Source organism: Myotis davidii, unplaced genomic scaffold, assembly GCF_000327345.1.
Source record: "Myotis davidii unplaced genomic scaffold, ASM32734v1 scaffold821, whole genome shotgun sequence".
Taxonomy (NCBI): domain Eukaryota; kingdom Metazoa; phylum Chordata; class Mammalia; order Chiroptera; family Vespertilionidae; genus Myotis; species Myotis davidii.
This window is the reverse complement of record NW_006295269.1, coordinates 4,329,042-4,337,554: the sequence shown is the minus strand read 5'-3', so window position 1 is coordinate 4,337,554 and position 8,513 is coordinate 4,329,042. Positions and strand designations below refer to the sequence as shown.

At 39.4% G+C, this 8,513-nt stretch overlaps 1 long non-coding RNA gene across 2 annotated transcripts in view; it reads left to right on the top strand.

The window, feature by feature from the left end:
* LOC107184117 overlaps nucleotides 1-5,738 on the top strand; it is a 13,336-nt gene extending 7,598 nt beyond the window's left edge. The window contains exons 2-5 of one of the 2 annotated variants that reach the window (XR_001514937.1): nucleotides 3,764-3,835; nucleotides 4,261-4,372; nucleotides 4,893-4,975; nucleotides 5,650-5,738. This is a non-coding gene — a long non-coding RNA (uncharacterized LOC107184117). Of the gene's footprint in view, nucleotides 1-3,763; nucleotides 3,840-4,260; nucleotides 4,373-4,892; nucleotides 4,976-5,649 lie in introns of both variants that reach the window. The other variant, XR_001514936.1, reaches the window with a different exon arrangement.
* The last annotated feature ends 2,775 nt before the right edge of the window (nucleotides 5,739-8,513 follow it).

Below are 8,513 nucleotides of genomic sequence, written 5' to 3'. Positions count from 1 at the left end.
AAATAATGAGAAGTTGGGCCTTTTTAATAGTTTTAGCAACTTCACTGTTTATATCGAGTCTAGAAATTGAAGTTTCATTTAATGGAATTGGTCATTTATACTGAAAATAAAAGGTTCTTCCACCGAGACGTAAATTTGCAGCAATTCCTATAGATGCCGTGGGTAAAACAGTACCACCACAACCTCTAATATAATGTATTAAAACTTTATTGGGGGGAGCTGCTACAGTGTTTTGGACAGGTTCAAGCCTTGGACTGATGAGAGGGCACAGTCCTCTCATTGCCACGTGCTAGTCCCAGCTTGCAGGGCAGGGCCCTCCCAGCACAATTATAGCCAACAGCTATAGTTGTAAGCTTGAACCTATGGTCCAAACACATGGACCCACGTGCCTGAGTGATGTAGGCTTGATAGAGTTAGGTGCATGTAGTTGAGTAGGATTGAAACTCAAGACAATGTTGTAAACATCTTGGTCACATCCTTACTTTGTCTCATGGCATCTGCTATAAAATAAAGACATGGCTGTGGGTGTGGTCGCTGTCTCTCAGAGAAGCAGCGTCCCACTGAGACCCAGATTTCATTCTCTTGTCTGTCTTTTCTAAGCCTTTTAGCAGCCCCTACTCAGGTTCACCCTTGGCCGTGCTGGCACAGCACACTTTATAAAGATATGTCTCCATGCTCTGAGGGCGGGTTCCTGCCTCAAACCCTGCCCTTACAGGAAATAGCTCCTGGAACAGCTAGTAGGGAGGGTGCAACTGTTTTCAAGACAACCCCTGCAGGACTGACTTCCTTCCCACTTGGTTGTGGTTCTGGCCATGATGTTACACCCAGGGTTTTTTTATAGGTAGATTAGGGTATGCTCAAGTGATGTTCATAAAGGTTCATGGGTAGTATACTTTCTGAGTCCTCATGTATCAGAAAATGTTTTTGTTTTATCATTACCCTTGAGTGTGAAAATTCATAATTTTTATTCTTAGGACTTTGTAGGCATTTCTTCATTATCTTATAGCATTTGGTCTAATGGATAAGAAGTATGATGCTAGTTTAATTCTTATTTCTTTGTAAATAACAAGATTTTGCTTCATTCTAAAACATGTAGGATTTTAACTATATTTTGGAAATTAGAAATATCAGAAAGGCACCCATTCCTTTACATGAATCAGAAAGAGTATAGGGAATGGAGAAATATGCTGTCACCACGCCCACCCAGGCACTCCGTTACAGTCAGACCAAATGGCTTGCATTTCGGTGAACCCACCATACATTTTCCTGCCTTGATGCCTGAGCATTGGTGCACCCTCCCTCTGCTTCTCTACTGGGTACTTTTGCTTGTCATGTAAGGAAAACCTCAGTTGTCACTGTACTTAAGAGCATTCTCCAGTTTGAGTTAAGTGCCACCCATTTGTTTCCCACAGAGCGTCCTATGAATGCTCCAACATACCACTTGCTGGGTTCTGTGTTCATCTCTGTAACCTCTTTGAGGACAATGACAAGACCTTTTTATGGGCAGTGACTATGAGCTACCCATATCTCTTCTCTCAACCCCTAGTGCAGTACCTGGTTACACAGTTGGGTGTTTTAAAATATTTGTGGAAGGGAATTAGAATTTAAAAATATATGACTGCTTTTTAGAGCACTGCAATCCACATATATTTGATGTCATTACCAATTACACATCCTGAGTTCCTTCATTCAATTGATCCCAGGAATATATAAAAAATAATACATAAGATTCATTGAACACTAATTGTGTGGTAGGTACTGTTCTAAGGCCTTAAAACATTAATTCATCTAAGCTTTACAACAACCCCATGGGGTAGGTACTATTATCATTCTCATTACAGATAAGGAAACAGACTTGTAGGAAGATTAAGTTTCTTTTTAAAGATCGCACAGTGGGTGAATGAAGTGGGAAAATTTTAACCAGGACAGTCTATCTTCATTTGATATAACACTGTGATGGTCATTTGATAAATAGTTCGATTAAGTTTAGTTCTACTATCAGTAGCATGTGAATGATGTGTCAGTCATGAGCTAGGCACTGAGACACACAGTGATTCCTGCCTGAGGGAATCAATAATATTGAGAAGGAAATGATTGTACAAGTAATTAAAATACCATGTGATAGTATAGGAGTAATAGGAGCTTATCTATGCCAATAGGAGTCATCTCCTACTATGTGACAATCTTAACAGCTTAAAACAATAAATATTTATTCTCATAGTTTCTGACAGTCAGGAGTCTGACTTATCTGGGTGCCACTGTTTCCAGCTCTGTCCTCAAGCAATCATGTGTTGGCCATGGCTGTGGTCTCATCTGAAAGCTCAGCTGAAGACCATGTGGTTGCAGTTGAGATTCTCAGCTGTGTGTGAGCTCCAGGAATTGTTTATTTACCCTCTTAGGTTTCACCTACATATACATAAATTAGTATTTGGCCAAAGACCTTACTACAGATTACTGGCCTCCCTATCTTTGGAGACTCTAACATGTACAGTGGAACCTCGGTTCTCAAACTTACTTCGTTCTGCAAGGCTGTTTGAGAAGTGATTTGTTAAAAAACAAAACAAAAAAAACCCCACAAATCATTTTTTTCCACTAGAAATACTGTAAAATGAATTAATTAGTTCCAGACCCCAAAGGAATCACTTTCAGCACTCATTCCAGGGGTGTCTTTTCAGGTAGTCAGCATGCGCATCTTGGGTTTTTCAGATATCACTGCTTCTGAAGTGCTGTCACAGGTTAACTGCTTTTTGCTTATCCAAATCAATAGCAGTTTTTCTAACTTTTCAATGGCCTGTGATCATTGTTTCTTTCACATCCTTATCAACATTAGCACTCGTGATGGCCTCTTTATGTTTTAAAATTGTGCTAATCATCCATTTCACCAGCAACAAAAGCAAAAAGCACTAAACATATATTCACAGAAAAATTTCCTGAGATGTTAACAACCTGAGGTTTAGCGGTAGATAAACTGACTGCATTCTCTCTTTCTTTTCTTTGTGGCCTGAGAGAAGCTTTTTGTCATGCCAACCTATTAGCATGAAAGGGTTGTCAGGCTGAGAACCAAAGTTTTGTTCAAAGACAGACATTTTTTCCCATGAACAACTTAGTCAAGAACCAAATTGTTTGAGATGAGAAATGTTTGAGAGCCGAAATTTGAATATATATTGTTGTTCCTTAGAATCAGGTGATTTATTCAATATAGCTGGAGTTATAGTATTCTGATATAAACATGTCTAGTGGCTCCTTATTAGTGAATGCCCCCATCTCCTCCTTTTCTCCCCTCCCTCTTTCTCTCCCCCTCACACACCCACTTCACTACCACCAATTACTGAATGACTCAATGCCAGTGTGATAGAGAAAGGTATTGTTCAAATGTGGTGAAGACTGTCAACCAAGGTGAAGACACATTCTTTACTGTGACATGTATGGCACCAAGTATTCTAGTCCTTACCTCCAAATATATTCTCTGCTCACTGTTACCAAAATATGCCTGGTATAAATATTGCTTTAAACATGTTATTTAATCTAGAATGCCCTGCTTTCTGAAACAACCCTCTTACAAACACCCAGAGGTACAGACATAAGTGCGCGCGCGCACACACACACACACACGCACACACACAGTCAGCATGAGACTCAGACACACAGAATGATATTGTCTCTATTGTCTTCAAATTCACGTGGCATTTTGCTTATCTTTAATGCCTGTGTTGCTCTTTCTGAAGTATAATTCTTTGTGTACATGTCTTTTATCCTTTGCCAGATTAGTAGTTCTCCAAGCCAGTGCTGTGTTTCAGTCATTGCTTCCCTCCTTGGATGGTTCAGAAGGTACACAGTAAGTCATTTTGATGGGTGGCTTTGCTTTGTTTCTAATAGAGAAGTCCTTGAACTGAGAACCAGTGCCTCCTAGATAATTACTGTAAACATGGCCCTGGGTCCCGCACAGCACTATCAAGAATGGATTGTAGTTTGTATCCAATTTGTTGCACATCAAACAATTATTTAACTGACATCAAATAGTGTCAGAAATAATTTTCCTTTATCATCAGAAAAAAAATGTTAGTATTAAGGAACAAAGTAAAAACACATAGATAGCCTATGGGGTCTATACCTATTTAAGTAGTAGCTTTTACCCTGCAGCTTTTTAAATCCCTTGACACCAAGGTATTTTAAGCTCCTTTCTACTATTTAATTGTGTTAAATGACAATGGTTTTAGAGTTGAATTTCTACATAATTTTTCTCTTTTGTGTACTTTCCAGAATTCATCCCAAACATAATTTTTCAAGTTTGAATAATAACTTAAAAATCAACCCCAAGGTAAAAGTTGTAGGACGACATAAGAAATGAAGCCCCTTTTCCTGTTTCCCGTTGGTAAATTACTGTGTTTTCTGCCACCAGGCTTCATCTCATGACGTGACCTTTACTGTACTAATAGGCGGCAAACAGAATCTGCCAAACTGTGATAAAATATAGGTTTTAAATATACAATGAATTACTCTAAGAAGATTTATAAAGGTCAAAAGCATGGGAAGAATTAAGTTGAAACCGTGATGTGTTTTGACATGTTATACTAGGTTTTCTCCAAGGTTATTTTTTAAAATCATAGTAACCATACAAGGAAATGTTTTGTTTGTTTGTTTGTTTGTTTTTTGTTTTTAAAGTAACACTGGATTCATTTTGACTAATGTTTGCTTGGGTTCAAATGTTAGTTTTTTCAACGGCTATTTATTGTGCCAGGCAATGGGGACACACTGGTGAAGAACTCAGTAATGATCCCTGACCTTTTGCAACTTATGTCTTAATGAGATGCAGACAAGCAAATGTTCAACTCCTCTACACAGCAGGTCACGCTGTGAGAGTGGAAATGACAGAAGCTTACCTACCTCCTCAGACTTCTCAGTTAGCCCTGAGGAAGGATGGAGGGCACTGGGCATAAAGGAAGGGAGAGTATTGCACTCATCCAGGGCATGGAAGGTAAGAAAGCACAGAGGAGAAAGAACAGCGTGTGCTCTGAAACTGAGAGTTCCTTATGGCAGGAGGGTCAAGTCGAAGGCTGTAAAATACTATAACTGGTGGTTCTCAACCAGGGGGCAGTTGGGACCCCAGGAAACATTGTCAATGCCTAGAGATACTTCTGGTTGCCACAACTGAGCATGGGGAAGAGGCCTAGGGTGCTGCTAAACATCCCACAATGCACAGGGCAGTCCTACAACAAAGATTTATCTGGCCCCAAAGTCAGAAGTGCCTTGGCTAAGAAACCCTGTTAGAGATAAACCTGGAGGCTTAGACTGAGTTTAGATCACAAAGCTACTGGAAGGAATTTTGGATTTATTCTGGGAGTCACGGGGTGCCACTAAAGGATTTAAGCATGTGTTGTTTGTCAGCCCTATGACCTTTCGGTAATTATGGCTGAAATTATGTATTTGTTTCTTTATACTGAGTCTCACATGATCAGAAAATTGTGCTTACCCGCTTACCGTGAATTACACCTACCTGTCTTACAAAGGTCAAATGAGCATCATTGTGGAAAGTTTGTTAAAAGTTTAAGAGCAAAAAGAAAGGATGGGTTATTTCATTGGTCTTCACCAGTCACAATATCATTTTTAAAAAGTGTGTGTGTTTATTTTATTAACTCTCTGCTGCCACAGAAGGTCAAGCGTGACCATCCACTCTCAGGACCATGAAGCACCGGCCATGTTGCTGTTTCAGCTGGAAATAAAAGGCTAGAGCATCCTGAGCAAAGAGGTGTCATTTAAGGCTCCAACGCAGGGCTTCTGACATTGTTACAGGTTCCAGTCCTTTTGGAACATCCCATGACACGTACGACCTCTCTTTTCAGAAATATGACTTATCCCCCCAGGCTTTCACATGCCCTACAGAAATACAGTGATTTCTTATGTGATGCTGACGTTCCCAGAAATGTCTACAGGCCAAATTGATAGCAACAAAAATTTGTGGAAGGAAATCTAGCATGATTTAGAGTCACCCAGAGAAAATCTTTGCCTTTTTTACCAGTGAGGAACCCTCTCCGAAGATGTTCACCAAGATACCATTTGTGTCATCTTGCAAAAACATAAGTAATATTGCATCAGAGCCAAAAAATTCAATGGAAATGAGCAAGTTTTCTTATGATCCATAATGAAGACAATATGTTTCTCTGGTTACAATAACCTCTGTGATGAACAATTCTGTAAACCATGTGCTTTCTGCAGATTCCCATCCATTTAATCACTTCTCCTAAAAATAGTGATTGATTATAGGCTCAGTGTCTTATAAATGGGAAGAAAAGGTGAACTGACCTGTGCCTGCATCACACACACCCCTCCTCAGTTCTTTTGAGGAGAAAACACATGTTTATGTTTCTATCTCTATTGGCACCATTACCATGAGCTCAATGCATTTCCATGTCTTGATTGTCACTATGCCCATCACTTTTCACATTTCCTAACTCTGCACAGAGACTGAGTGCCTGCTTCATCTCTAATTCTAGCTGCAATTTTTAGTTATTTGTTCATTTGATTGAGTAAAATCCTATATAATAAAAGCCTAATATGCAAATTGACCAAACAGCGGGACAACTGGCGGAATGACCAGTTGCTATGACACATACTGACCACCAGGGGGCAGACGTTCAACACAGGAGCTGCCCCCAGCCCGCAAGCCCCAGGACCCATAGATCGGCTCTGATCACCAGCCAGGCATAGGGACCCTACCCGTGCACCAATTTCATGCATTGGGCCTCTAGTTCCATTATAATGTCAGAATGTCTCTTAATGCTCTTTAGATTGGGATTTTGTGGATTCCAAAATTAACATCTAGTTAGAATCAAGGTGGCAGCTGGGACTGCAATTCTGTCTTGGACTCAGGGTTTCTACAAGCTCCTTGGTCTTTGCAGGACTCATTTCATTCTCATGCTTTCCACATGCAGTTCCATTGTGAAGCCAACAATGGCAGTGAGGGTCCTTCTCATGCTTCCAGTCGCTCCCCGTTTCTGCCACATTTCTCTGATTCCCACAGGAGAGAGCTCTCTGCTGTGAAGAGCTCACGAGATTATTTTGGGTCCACCTGAATAGCACCGGATACTTTATCTCAGGATTCCTAACCTTAGTTGCTTCTACAAAGTCTCTTTGCCATGCTTGTAGGTTAGGTTCTAAGGATTAGAGTGTAGACAGCTTTGTGGGGCCATTATGCTACCAGAGAGACCTACAAGGTAACATGTTATGGATATTGAGAGAGAGAGAGAGGAGTTCTAATTAGAACTATCATGAGAAACCAAAACCAAAATGAGATATCACCTCACACCTGTTAGAATGGCTATCATCCAAAAAACAAGAGATAACAAGTGCTGGCAAGAATGTGGTGTGAAGGGAACCCTATGCACTGTTGGTGGGAATATAAACTGATACAGCCACTACGAAAACACCATGGAGTTTTCTTGAAAAATGAGATGTAGAACTGCTGTGTGACCCAGCAATCCCACTGTGGGTATATATGCAAAGGAAATAAAATCAGGATATTGAAGAGATGTCTACACCATTGTTCATTGAAGCCTTATTCATAACAGCCATTGGAAACAAACTAAGGGTCGGTCAAGAGATGAATGGGTAATAAGGATATGGTATATATGCATGATGGAATATTACTCCATCCCGAGAAAGGAGATTCTGCCATTTCTGACAATACAGACCTTGAGAGCATTGTGCTAAATGAAATAAGTCAGACGAAGAAAAATGCTGTGTAATATCACTTAAATGTGTAATCTGAAAAAGCCAAACTCAGAAACAGAAATTAGAATGGTGGTTACCAGGGCCTGAGGATTTGGAAGAAATGAGGAGATGATGGTCAGAGTACAAACTTTCAGTTATAAGATGAATATTCAGGGGAGGGGGGAGGTTCCTAATATATAGCATGGTGATTATAGCTAACACTATTGTATTATACTTGAAAGCTGCTAAGAGAGGTGGTGAAAATGTAGGCCAACGCTGCAGGAGTAACCATTGCAGTATATGAGTGTGTCAATGAGCATGGTGCCACCTGAAACTCATACAATGTTATATCTCAATTAAAAATCAGTAAGTAAAAATAAATTAAATGTTCAAGACTAAATGATTTTTTAAAAAGTATCCTGGAAGGACTTTCTAATTAGAATTATTAAAGGTGGGAGCATTTTAGCAGCGTCTTGAGGTTTAGATAAATTTTGATTGGTGGAAGTGAAGATGGCTATTTTAGATGAAGGTAATAGAGTGTTTAGAGATTTGAATATGAGAAATTATGAGAGTTTGGAAAAAATAATACAATAGTCAAATTTGGAATATGAAGGATGAAAAAAATAGGTTAAAGTCAGAGGGTGAGATTCTTAAATTATGGGTCAATAGTTTATTTTTACTAGGAATATAACTTATATCTTGAAGACATTGAATTAAAAAGTATTAAAAATAAATAAAAGCAATCCTTAACTGCTACAAGTGAATGAAAGGATCAATTTTGCAATGGTTGTATACATGTCAGCAGG